The following is a 13775-nucleotide window of genomic DNA, read 5'->3' as shown; positions in this document are numbered from 1 at the left end:
TGGGCTGGGGTGTTTAGAAGGAGCGATGAGGAGATCTGGTCGATGGTGATTTTGTTCCAGTTTCTTTGCAGAGTTGGTTGGAGGTGGTTGGTGGGTTTCGGCTTGTTGTAGGTGAAGTGAACGCAGCTGTGGTCAGTCCAGAGAAGATCCGTAGTGTGGCTGAAGGAGACATGATTGCTGGAGGTGAAGATGGGGTCGAGTGTGTGGCCTGCGATGTGGGTGGGGGAAGTGACCAGTTGTTTAAGTCCGAGGTTGGCGAGGTTGTCCAAGAGGGTGGTGGTGTTGCGGTCGTTGTTCTTTTCAAGGTGAAAGTTGAGGTTTCCCAGAAGGATGTAGTCTTTGGAGGGGAGCGCGTGTGGAGTGATGAAGTCCGTGATGTCTTCACTGAATTTTGCGCGGGGTCCTGGTGGTCTGTAAAGGAGGGTGCCTCTGAGTGTGGTCTTGGGGTCGATGTGGATCTGGAAGTGAAGGTGTTCAGAGTTGGCGGGGTTGACGTCAGAGCTGGTTGAGATGTGGATTGATTTTTTATGGACGATAGCGATTCCTCCTCCTGTGTGGCCGGTGCGGTCCTTGCGTGTGATCTTATAGTCTTCAGGGATGGCAATGGTGATGTCTGGGGCGGAGGAAGCGTTCATCCATGTTTCTGTTAGGAAGGCGATGTCTGGAGAGATGGTGTCTAGTAGATTCCATAGGTCAATGGCATGTCTGTGGACCGATCGAGTGTTGAGAAGGATGCATTGTAGGTGGTTGGGGTCGGGAATCTGTGTTGTGGTTGTAGCGGAGATGTTGTCGGTGCCGATGAATTTGCCAGGAGTAGCAAGAGAAAGGTCCATGGGTGTGTCCAGGAGCGGCTTGGACGCAGTTGGGGGCGCGACCGGGGTTAAGGGCTAGGAGGGTGGCGGCATCGTAGGTAATGCGGGAGGGCTGGGCAGCGCGAGGGGCAGGGGGTCTGGCGCTGGGCGCGGTCCAGGCGCGGACGGGCGTAGACGGGCTTACCTTTGGCGCACCTTCGGCGCGAATGGGGCGCGGTCGCTGCGCGTGAACGCTGCGCGCGGGAACGGCTGTCATATAAGGAGGGTGGGGGGGAGGGGCGAGGGCGGCTCAGCTGGGAGGCGTGGCGGGCTCAAGGGACGGAGCACAACAACAACAACAAGATCAAAATGGAGGGGAGGGCAGAGCAGGGCGCCGGGGGATCTCACAAACAATGCGCAGGTCTAGTTAAAATAAGCAAGTAATGAAAACGAAATGCAAACGCTCTAAAATCGCCGAACTTTGTCACAGTGCAGCTTTGAAATTACGATACTACGTTGCAGAGAGAGCTCAGACAGGGGAGCGATCACTCGAGGCAGAGGCGAGGAGTGAATCACAGCGCTGCGTGGTCAGAGGACGCGCTTTAATGCTAGTGGGAGGGCGGCTCAGCTGGGAGGCGTGGCGGGCTCAAGGGACGGAGCACAACAACAACAACAAGATCAAAATGGAGGGGAGGGCAGAGCAGGGCGCCGGGGGATCTCACAAACAATGCGCAGGTCTAGTTAAAATAAGCAAGTAATGAAAACGAAATGCAAACGCTCTAAAATCGCCAAACTTAGTCACAGTGCAGCTTTGAAATTACGATACCACGTTGCAGAGAGAGCGCAGACAGGGGAGCGATCACTCGAGGCAGAGGCGAGGAGTGAATCACAGCGCTGCGTGGTCAGAGGACGCGCTTTAATGCTAGTGGGAGGGCGGCTCAGCTGGGAGGCGTGGCGGGCTCAAGGGACGGAGCACAACAACAACAACAAGATCAAAATGGAGGGGAGGGCAGAGCAGGGCGCCGGGGGATCTCACAAACAATGCGCAGGTCTAGTTAAAATAAGCAAGTAATGAAAACGAAATGCAAACGCTCTAAAATCGCCAAACTGTGTCACAGTGCAGCTTTGAAATTACGATACCACGTTGCAGAGAGAGCGCAGACAGGGGAGCGATCACTCGAGGCAGAGGCGAGGAGTGATCAAACTATCGAGTGAGCAGTGCTCTATAATCAAATGCACAGATAAGTCTACAATGATTCCAATAGCCTGAGCGAGGAATATGCATCAGCTGTCAGTGACGAGAACTGTCTGAGCATGGGCCTCTCAGGGGTAGGAGGCGAGAGTGTATACACCTCCAGTTCCCGCGGTGGCACATATCAGATCTTCATTACTTAGTATGTCCTTTTGAATTTGGCAATGCTTCTTCGTTAACGTTATTTTCGATGGAGCTGCCGAGCGCTAGCAAATGTTAAATGGATTTGGCTAAAACCAGAAATAGTATAGATAATTCCCAATGCCTCCAAAGGTTATCCTTTCTATTTTATTTTTACTGTAGTTCTCCCTAATCTTCTACCTATCTGAGTTTGCCTCACTTTCTTTTCCTCTTCTCACTTTCTGCCTCATTCAATCCATATCTCTTCCCATCGCTTTTGCTCCCTCCTCTCACCCTTCTCACCATCCTCTCTACTTCCTGGTACCAACATCTTCACCCCTCTGCAAGCTTTCTTTCTGTGGCCCCCTCCCACCTCAATTGCACTGGCTATGTCCGTAGTGTCCGCCCCTTTTCTCTTTTCAGTACTCTGTGTCCATCCCTACTCATCCTGCTCTGCTTCCTCCCCACCCCCACCTTCCATTCCCTGCCCTTACCTTACTTATTTTTTCATCCCCTCTCCCCCTGTCTTTACCCCTCACCTTTCTCGGTTTATAATTCTCTTTTTCGCCCCCTCATTTTCTTCACTCTTTTTCCTGGCTCTCCTTATTTTAGGTCTCGTGGGCGTTGGAGCGCACATGCGCTCCTTGCCTGCGAGATATATTGGAATAGATGAAATTTCTCAAAAGAACTTTAAGCCTCACCCATGGTTTTCACTGGGTAGCGTCATAATGTAAGTAAAACCCTGGCTTTCTGATTGTTAGCAAGGGTTTTTGGTTACCACCCTGTCTGCTTTTCGGACAGCCCCTATGGACACAATGGCCTGGTTTATGGCTGTCATAACTAACTTTCTTATCAGTGGAGGCGTGTTTTATTACTTTGTTTACTACTCCTGCCAGGCACGGAGCTCACAGGCGTGCAGGGGTTCACGGGGAGGACAGGGTATTCCCTCCCCTCGCTTCTCTACCTCGACCCCACTCTCTGGCATCCTGCATGGCTTCTTCCATTGCTGTTCACTCCTATGCGCCCCTTTTCATGCAGAGTCCGTCTGTTCGTCCGTTCTATTCTCTTTCTCCTGCCGACCTTTTAATGGTCACCAAGATCCTTATAATTTCCGACCGCCACCTCCCCCACCTCCATGACGAGTGGTGGCAGCATTTGCAGAGAGGCCAAGGTAGGAATAGGCCTTCAGAGTGCTGAAGTTTATCTCTTAGCCTGTTGTGTGCTATGTGGACGAGTGTGGCCCGGGGGCAGTGTGAGTAGTTGCCATCCCTTTCACCATCACCAAAATGCATTTACTGATTCTGGCAAGCTCCTTGAGGCGATTCTGCTCCAATTCCGCGTAATGAAAGAAAAGTAACAATTCTTTATCCTGTTAGCAATAACACCATGCTAGCAACAGTGCTGTGCCCCAGGGTTTTTATTTAAGCGCCTACGGCATTCTTGGAGTTGTAGATAACTGATTGTTCACATATGTAATCCAGTGTAAGGTACGGCAGAAAACCAATCATTTGTTTAATAACAGCACACCTTTTCGACCAGATACATGCAGCGGTGCTGTCGTAGTCGTAGATGACTGACGTCATCTGCAATAGTGACGCGATGAAGACGCAATCCCATAAAGTGCATTAAGATAAAAACATTCACACTCATCGAGAAGCAGGTCAGCAGAGCCGTTCTATAGCCAGAGAACCAGGTCAGCAGAGCTGCTGTAAAGCTAGAGAACCAGGTCAGCAGAGCTGTTGTAGAGCCAGAAAACTAGGCCAGCAGAGCTGCTTTAGAGCCAGAGAACCAGGTCAACAGAACTGCTGTAGAGCCAGAGAACCAGGTCAGCAGATCTGCTTTCTAGCCGTAGAACCAGGTCAGCAGAGCTGCTCTAGAGGCAGAGAACCAGGTCAGAGCTGCTTTAGAGGGAGAGAACCAGGCCAGCAGAGCTGCTCTACAGCTAGAGAACCAGGTTAGCAGAGCTGCTCTAGAGGCAGAGAACCAGGTCAGAGCTGCTCTAGAGTCAGAGAACCAGGCCAGCAGAGCTGCTCTACAGCTAGAGAACCAGGTCAGCAGAGCTGCTTTAGAGGGAGAGAAGCAGGTCAGCAGAGCTGCTGTAGAGCCTAAGAACCAGGTCAGCAGAGCTGCTGTAGAGCCTTAGAACCAGGTCAGCAGAGCTGCTATAGAGTCAAAGAACCAGGTCAGCAGAGCTGCTTTAGAGTGAGAGAACCAAAGAACCAGGTTAGCAGAGCTGCTCTAGAGCCATAGAACCAGGTCAGCAGAGCTGCTTTAGAGTGAGAGAACCAGAGAACCAGGTCAGCGGAGCTGCTGTAGAGCCAAAGAACCAGGTCAGCAGAACTGCTGTAGATCCAGAGAACCAGGCCAGCAGAGCTGCTCTAGAGCCAAAGAACCAGGTCAGCAGAGCTGCTTTAGAGTGAGAGAACCAGAGAACCAGGTTAGCAGAGCTGCTCTAGAGCCATAGAACCAGGTCGGCCGAGCTGCTGTAGAGCCTAAGAACCAAGTCAGCTGACCTGCTGTAGAGCCAGAGAACCAGGTCACCAGAACTGCTGTAGAGCCAGAGAACCTAGCCAGAGAACCAGGGCAGCAGAGCTGCTCTAGAGGCTGAGAACCAGGTCAGCAGAGCTGCGGTAGAGCTAGAGAGCCAGGTAAGCAGACACCAACAGTACCACCACCAGTATAACAACCACCAGTACCACCAACACCAGTACAAACACCACCACTAGTACTATCATCAGTACTACCATCATTACCACCACTACCAATACCAGTACCACCACCACCTGTACCATCACCACCAATACCTTCACCACCACCAATACTACCAACACCAGTACTAACATTACCAGTACTACCACCACACCTACCACCACCACCAATACCACAACCATTCACCAATACCAAGAGCCATTACCACAACCACTACCACCTGTACCACCACCAACACTACTTGTATCAGTACCACCAACAATACCACCAGTACCACCACCAATAACACCAGTACAACCACCAATACCAACACCACCAATACCACCCCACCAAGAACACCACCATCAGTACCACTGCCACAAGTACCAACACCACGATTACCACCAATACCACCTCCACCACTAACAGTACCACCACCACAAAAAGCACCACCTAATACCACCACCACCACCACCTCAGTGCCTGTTGCTTACTTATAATAACAGGGTACTATAGAAATCCAGAACTACAACCAAAACAATACATTCCTCCCTCCAACCATACAAAAAACATACCCCACCCTGCAACAAAAATGAAAGGCAGGACCCTAATACAGCTTCAACATTTATTAAGCAAAACATAGCAATAACATTACATATTTTTTAAAACACATAAATAAAATGCATTATCATTTACAATACCAATAGATTCAAATCTCATAAATGAAACACCTATTGCATTGCAAAGTTTCAATGCAATAGGTCTCGTATTTGCCACACTTCCAGCTACTGACATTGTAAATAACAAACCTTGAATCTTAGCGTTGGTTTTAAAAACAAATACATAAAAGACATTGCCATTTACAATACCAGTAGCTATAAATTGCGCAAATGCGAGACCTGTTGCATTGCAAATGCTTGTTCTTCTTCATATTTCCCAGCCCTTGCTCCACCTCTTCTCTTGTTTCCTTTCCTCCCTCCAGCTTCCCTGTATACTGTATCTGTCTTCTTACTTGCTTTCTCGTATTTTCTATCCTCCTCTGTTCTTGTCTTCCCACACCTCCTTTGCTACCACTCTGCGTCTTAGGAGCTCTCGTGGCTTCTCCTTGGCCTACTGTTGGTGGGACAAACAGTCGCTGGGGTTCCTGATGGAGAGTTTTCTGTTGAAAGTTGGGCTTAGGGGAACGGGGCAAAAGAGACATCTGTTTTGTGGGATCTGTCAGGGAAGATTTTTTAAAGGGGTGAGAGGAGGAGGGGCGATACAAATGCAAATCTGACATCTCGCTGAGCAGAAGAAAAATTAGAGTTTGATTTGAGGACTGACCCCGGGGTGACCTTGTGGATGCTTAGATAAATAAGACAACATGTCAGCGGGGGTGGGCAGTACCCAATGGGGGGATATCCATTTGAAAAAGATGCAAGGCCGTATAAGAACAAGGAAACCTGAAGTGAGGTGAGAGATAAGATTAGAACTGGAACCAAAAGGAAAACAAGCATTGAAAATTCAATAGGTCTCGCCTTTACTGAAGTTAAAGCCATTTTCTTTGCTAATGGTATTGTATAGCAAAGCACAGGGCTTTAACTTAATCAAAGGTGAGACGTATTGCATTTTTAATGCTTGTTAAATGTGCCCTAGATACTGACTTTAGGAATAGCAGTGATTTGTACAGTTCTGAATTTGGGGTTTGTACACTGGCTTACATTTGGAAGGCAAAAATTGAGAGAAATTCAATAGATGATAACAAATGTTCTACTACACTGTGTTTCGATACATCTCCTGATAAAACAGTCCCAACTTATGCCACAGGAAAGCCTCAAAAACGCACTGTGGGGACATCAAATTTTCCACATCCAACTTGATCCATTTTAGCGATGTGGTAGCTGCTTCATTTGAGCCAGGCTAGGTCACCACTCAAGGAAAACTACTAAACCTAGACATTTAAAAAAACTAGATACCCAGGGTTCACCAGGGTGTTGTGACTTGTGTGGACCCCACTACATTTTCTTACCAGGACTGCCCTGCAAATCTCAAACTTTGGCTAAAGTATGTGAGGATCTGCCAAAATTCCTACCACTCAACGTTCCCACTTTTCTGCTAATAAAAACAGTACCCCCCACCTATGTGGCTGGACCTAGTGCCGGTGACAGGAAAAGCCCAGAATGAAACGTGCAGCTGCATTATTTTTTTCCATCAAAATTGGCCCATGTTGGCAGTGTGTGTATCAGCACATGCTTGGTTGCCTCCGAGGACAACCTACTAAACCTAAACATTTCTGACACAGGTGATTTCAGGCTGGTGTGACTTGCGTGCATCCCACTACATTTTCATACTCAGAACGCCCTGCAAACCTCAAACTTTGGCTAAAATCATGCATTTATTCCCTCATATTTGTGTGAGGGAAAGTTCTGTAATCTGCAGGGTCCACAACATTCCTATAACCCAGTGTTCCCACATTTCTTCCAATAAAAACTGTACCCTACTTTTGTGTAGTCAAATTAAAATGTAGCAAGGCCTATGCCTCATATAACATCACATTTATATTTAATAAAATCTAGTCTATACACATCGCCATGCAGAAAACCCAAAGGTGTGGCCGGGAACATGCATAACCAATCTTTTAAGCAGTTAGACATGGGCAGACCACTGACTCATAAGGAATGGGAGCACGTACACTATAGGGCACATCACACTGCACATAACACAGCGGGGGCGGAGTCTGCCTTTGAGGTGGTTACATATTGGTATTACACGCCTGCTCTGGTTCACGGGTGGGATAATAACAAACCCGATCTCTGCTGGCGGATACGTACATTAGTTCATCTGCTATGGCATTGACTGAAACTGGTACGATATTGGACAGCGGTCCTAGATTAAATTGATGAAGCATTCCAGATTACGCTGCCTCGCTATCCCCAATACATGCTGCTGGGTCTTTCTCACCCTAAAACTTTCCCCTTGAAGTTTACCAGAGGCAGACAGATTGCACTGGTGCTGCTTGCTGTGCTGCAGGTCATTTTGTCGAAGTGGGGAACATCGTCTGCCCCTGAGAGTCTGGACTGGATACAAAGCCTGTGGCAACTAGTAGCTATGGAGCGTACGCCGCTCTGCGTGGAGGTTAAGGGCAAATAGTTTGCGAAGTTGTGGGACCCTTTTCTGCAAATACTCACAAAAGATTTGAGAGAGGTGACCTGTTCGAAATACCTGCAGATCCTTCTACTTCTACCACTAGAGCCCCTTACTAATATCTAGAGCTCTTTATGAGGTCTGTATGCAGAGTTTGCCAGGTATCGGACCTGGGCCGGACTGGAATGCTGCCGAGCTGGGGGCTGATTTCACTGCGGTGGGGGTTGATTTTGTTGATGGAGACCTGCATGTGCTTCGAAATAATTAAAGCAAAACGAATTTTGTTCAGTACACACAGGTCCCCATCAATGAAATCAGCCCCCAGCTCAGCAGCATTTCAAAATGCCCGGTAGCCAGTCCGGCCCTGTATCGGACTCGGCTCTTGGTTAGCGCTTTTAAGAGGGTACAGCGGAACTGCTGGGGAGATGGGGGGGTGGGGCTTTTGTGGGGAGGGAGGTTTGTTCTATTTTTTATGTTTGCCATTGTTGTTGTATGGTAGCTTCTTTAAAAGGGATAAGGTATGGTGGTAAATTATGATTGCCTCTTCCGCGGCCGGCCTCCGGGTTGTTCGCTAGAACGCTGTGTATTCCTGTATAGGGGTTCGCTCTGCCGGCCTAGTGATGTAAGCAGAAAGCTGTGTTTTGCAACCTGATTCCCGTGCAATAAAAATGATTGATTCTAAGAAGTTATACACACGGGAGAGTTTGAGCTAAGAAAGCTGCCTAGCGAGTCATAAAAAGGCAGACAGCACAGGCAAGTACCATTTCACAGTAGAAACTACCAAACCTTGTTGAGCGAGACACTAGGTGGAGCACATAACACCTGCCAAAGCCTGGCACCATGAGACAAAATTGTCTCACCACCCAGAGTAAACAGATGCTGCTGCTGGTTTTCAGACACCCAGAATGACACCCACTACCTCTGGTGGGGAACTGAAGGCCTCTAATTGAGACTGCTCAATTACCACAAAGGACTGACCCTGATACTGCTGTGCCGGAAGGAAGAAAAGGAGGCTGAATGCTGAGTTCAACAGTCCGGCGTGCCAAACGAGAATCAGCTGTGTGACTCACTCTCACAATTTCTTGAGAACAATCAACATTAATGTAATTAGAGGGAATACATGGAGTAAGTCCTGTGACTAGTTCATGCAGATGGCATCTTCCAGAGAACCACGTGATGGAAACTGCAGGGCTCCTAACAGGGGGCATTACCGAATGCAGGGATGCACCAACATAGAGAAGACAACCCCTGTCACCTCAGGGTGTAGTTATCATTCATGATCCGCAAGGAACAAATGACTCATGGCTCTTGCTCCTGCATAGTCCTTACTGCCATCTGTATTTTGCGTTCTGTTCTGATGTTTCAATTGTTTCAATTGCCTCCCAGCTGCGCCTCCCTCCCACCTCCCTTCATATGGAGGCCGCTGCGCGGTGAAGAGAGCGACCTTTGACCCTGTCACCAGGCAGGTCGCTCCCCTCGCCGCACAGTACCACCTGTGTGACGCTGCCCTGAGCCCACTGCTGCCGCTCGCATTGGCTCGTGCCCCTGCATAGTCCTCACTGCCATCTGTATTTTGCGTTCTGTTCTGTTGTTTCTATTGTATTAGCGCGGTTGTCTTTTGCTTTGTTTTTCCCTCTGTGACCGCTTATTTTTTTCTGTGCCCTCTACTGCCTTCTGTACACCCCGCCCGCTCCCCCTTCGTCATCCTGCCTCTGCGTCCCGCCCCCCTGCTCTTCCATTCGCCGCCCCGCTCCCGCCTCCCAGCTGCTCCTTCTTACCACATCCCCTCATATGGAGGCCACTGTGCGGCCGCGTCTGCACCTGTCCGTGCCTGGACCGTGCCCAGCGCCAGAACCCCTGGCCCTCGCGAACGCCATGAGGCCCGTCTCCGATACGACGCCAGCACCCTCCTCGCACTCAACACCGGACAATCGCACACCTGCTTCCAGGCCGCCCGAAGCGCACCCAAGGGCCCTTCAGCTGTCCGAACTGCAGCTACACCAGCTTGCAATCCACAAATCCATCCACCGTGAAAGAACTCAACCACTTCAACTGCATTCTGCTCAACACCCACTCCGCCAGCAAACATGCCGTTGATCTATGGGACCTACTCGACTCAACCTCCCCAGACGTCGCCTTCCTGACGGAGACCTGGCTGAAGCCCTCCTGGGCCCTCGACATCGCCATCCTGGACGGCTACAAGATCACCCGCACGGACCGCACCAACGGAGTAGAAGGAGGAATCTCCATCGTCCACAGGAACATTCTAAGAGTCTCCACCAAGACCCACTCGCAAACACCACCACCTCATCAGATCTGCCAAAAGAGCCTTCTTCAAAGACCGCCTAAACAACAACGCACACAACAGCAAAGAACTCTTCAACATCGTGCAAGGAACTCTCCAACCCCAGCTCCAACACCAACAACATCCCTCCTTCGCAAGACCTGTGCAACTCCCTTGCCACCTTCTTCCATCGCAAGATCGCAGACATCAACAACCGCTTCAACGGCATAACCATCCGACAACCACTGAGACCTCGATCCCCTCGGCCACCATCCGCCGACCCCCTGCTCTCCTGGGCCAACATAAACGATGACGACACCATCAACATCATGAACACCATCCACTTTGGATCTCCGGCAGACCCTTGCCCACACCCTTGCCCACACCACATCTTCAAGAAAGCCAGCACCACCATCGCACCCCATCTCTGGAAAGCCATCAACATCTCCTTCGAGACAGCGACCTTCCCGGAGAGCTGGAAGCACGCCGAGATCAACGCCTTACTCAAATAACCCAAGGCTGACCCCAAGGACCTCAAGAACTTCAGGTCCATCTCCCTGCTCCCGTTCCCGGCGGAGGTCATCAACAAACAACTGACCCGCTACATCGAAGAGAACAGCATCCTGGACCCATCCCAGTCCAGGTTCCGCAGCGATCACAGTACTGAAACTGCCCTCATCACCACCACCAATGACATCAGGGCCCTGCTGGACAACGGAGAAACCGCGGCCCTCATCCTCCTGGACCTGTCAGCCGCCTTCTACGCTGTCTGCCACAGCACCCTACGCACACGCATCCACGACGCTGGGATCCAAGACAAGGCTCTGGACTGGACCACCTCCTTCCTCTTCGGCAGAACCCAGAGCGTCCTCCTCCCCCTTTCCGCTCCAAATCCACGAGATCATTTGCAGCGTACACCAGGGCTCATCCCTCAATCCAACATTGTTCAACATCTACATGGCACCACTCGCCCATGTCGTCCGACTACATGACCTAAACATAATTTCCTACGCCGACAACACCCAGCTGATCCTCTCCCTCACCAAGGACCCCCTCACCGCCAAAACCAACCTCCACGAAGGAATGAAAGCCGTTGCAGAGTGGATGAAGAACAGCCGACTGAAGCTCAACTCGGACAAGACGGAAGTCCTCATCCTCGGCTCCGCCCCCTCGGCCTGGGACGACTCCTGGTGGCCGACCACACTGGGACAGCTCCAACACCCACTGACCACGCACACAACCTAGGGTTCACCCTCAACTCTACTATCTCCATGACAAAGCAGGTCAACGTAGTCTTGTCCTCCTGCTTCAACACCCTCTGCTTGCTCTGCAAGATCTACAGGTGGATCCCCACCGAAACAAGAACGGTCACCTAGGCCCTCGTCAGCAGCAGGTTGGACTATGGAAGCACCCTCTACGCAGACTCAGGACCTGCTAACCTTCAGAAGGCTCCTCAAGACATTGCCATTCGAGTGGTAGTAGCATCCCCCCTTCCTCCCCCCAGCGCCTTGAGACCCTCTCGGGTAAGTAGTGCGCTTTACAAATGTTATGATTGATTGATTGATTGATTGACTCAATGGGTCTGCCTTCATATTCAGAGCTGATCTATCACTAGGAAAATACCCCCATCCAGAAACACTGTCGCAAGTAAGGGCGGGTGAAAAATTGGATTGCGCCGGCGAAGTTTGCGGAGTTTTGCCCACTCCGTGCAGAGCGCAGAGTTCCAAAAATATCTGCAAAGTGACATGGAATGGAGTTTTTTCTCTTGAGCAGCTCGTCATAGTTAAGTTGGCAGCCGCTCATGAGAATAAAATCACACGCTAGACCTCTTCCTGGCGAGATTTCTCAACATAGGCAGTCACAGCAGGTCGCGTTTAGAAATCTGTTGCTTGCATTGAGGAAGCATCTGCTCGAATAGAATGTCTATTCGAGAGGAAGAAGAGCAGCGCCCTCTGGCATGACAGGTAGTGCTGTTTGTGCTTATTTTACAACATAGGACAAACTTCAGGTGCTAAAATCAGTGAGAGCAGCGCAACTTAACAGACTCGGCTGCGGGCGGAACTCCGCGGAGCGTGGCAGAGTTTTTCCGGCATTTGGCAGAGTTTTGTGGAGTAAAACTCCCACCCATTACAGGGTCCAGAAACACTCTCTGCCTTGTCATTTGAGATAGTGTATGGCCATTGTTCGGAAGAACCTGCACAACGACGCTGACGAGAAATCTTCAACTTGGAGTAATGACGTTTACTGTTCAGTAATCACAGCAGCAGCGATGGAACAGAAAAGAGCAGACCAGGAGAGCGGGAAGGATAAAGGTCGCGCAGGTGGACTCAAAGGAACGTGAAGGTGGCATGGAATCGCATAACCTTTGATCAATGGACTCTTCTGCAAAGCACAAGTGGGCAGAGGAGCCCAGACTGGCCTAAAGTCCAAGCACAGGAGCACAACACAACAGTGGCAGGGTGTCCCTTGTCAAAACGTCCAGCCCGTTGCGCACAGTTGGGTAAAGGGCAACCCAAACCCGGTACTGCCTCTGAAACACGATAGAAGTCCAACCTTGGCCTATGCGCTCAGTTCCTGAAGCTCAGCAAACACACAGACCCATGCCGTGCCCAGGGGTTTGGAGCACATTGGCATCTATTGTAGCTTCTCCTTTAACCAAGGGTCCTATTACTGTAGAACAACTGGGTACCTTTGTGCCCATCTTCTGCCCGATGACTTGGACAATGGCATCCACGAGAGCACATAGAATACCAGTCTCTGTTCATTTTTTCAGACACTGGTGCACAGCAAGACAGGTGTGAGCCTAGCATCAGCCCAAGGGTGTATCACAGTAGAACAACTGGGCACCCAACTTCTACTCAAGGGCCCAGGCACAAGAATTCTGGAGCGCTAATCTTGGCACTGGAGTAGAGGAGCTCCAGACTTCTACCTAAAGGCTTCAAGGCACTGAATGTTTTATCTATAGGTCCACACACTGGCACACCAGAGAGCACACATAGGGACCTGATCTCATTTCCAAAGAAAAACTCCCCCTTAATGATATCAGCATAGCCGCATAGCTGTTCCCGTAAAATATGAGACACCTTCAGACATTCCTGGCTTTCGAGTCAGTTGCAAAGTGTTGCACTTTGCTTGGGGATGTGTAAGCTCCTTGTAAACTAAATTATACCAGTGCCCCTTCCACCCACAGCCTAGAAAGTGGTGTTGGCTAATAAGTCTGAATTCGTCAATGACTTAACAAATCAATCGCCGCTGCTTGAAAAATGACTACACAACACCCAGTAAGGGCCATTTTATAGTGGGAAGATGAGGAGTGGCGTCATCCCTGTATATTCAGAGCAACATGGAGGCGTGAGCAGGAGCTCATTGGTCTGTGCATCTCGATAGGATATTGTAGGATTTCTTTTCTTTTGAGGTTCTTCTTTGAATATTTTTGTCTCTACCTTTTTAATTTCTTCTTGACCTTTGAATTCCCCAGTATTTAATATTCTTATTAAGCCTCGTTCCTCTACATGTT

General features: G+C 49.9%; 1 protein-coding gene across 2 annotated transcripts in view; it reads left to right on the top strand.

Moving 5' to 3' along the window:
* The window catches only part of LOC147748799 (E3 ubiquitin-protein ligase DTX3L-like), a 719624-nt gene that overhangs the window by 58732 nt on the left and 647117 nt on the right, over nucleotides 1–13775 (top strand). The window lies entirely within an intron of this gene.

The sequence above is a fragment of the Lissotriton vulgaris genome, chromosome 1_1, assembly GCF_964263255.1.
Source record: "Lissotriton vulgaris chromosome 1_1, aLisVul1.2, whole genome shotgun sequence".
In the NCBI taxonomy this organism is placed as follows: domain Eukaryota; kingdom Metazoa; phylum Chordata; class Amphibia; order Caudata; family Salamandridae; genus Lissotriton; species Lissotriton vulgaris.
The sequence above is the reverse complement of the archived record's forward strand: the minus strand, read 5'-3'. Positions and strand labels throughout refer to the sequence as shown.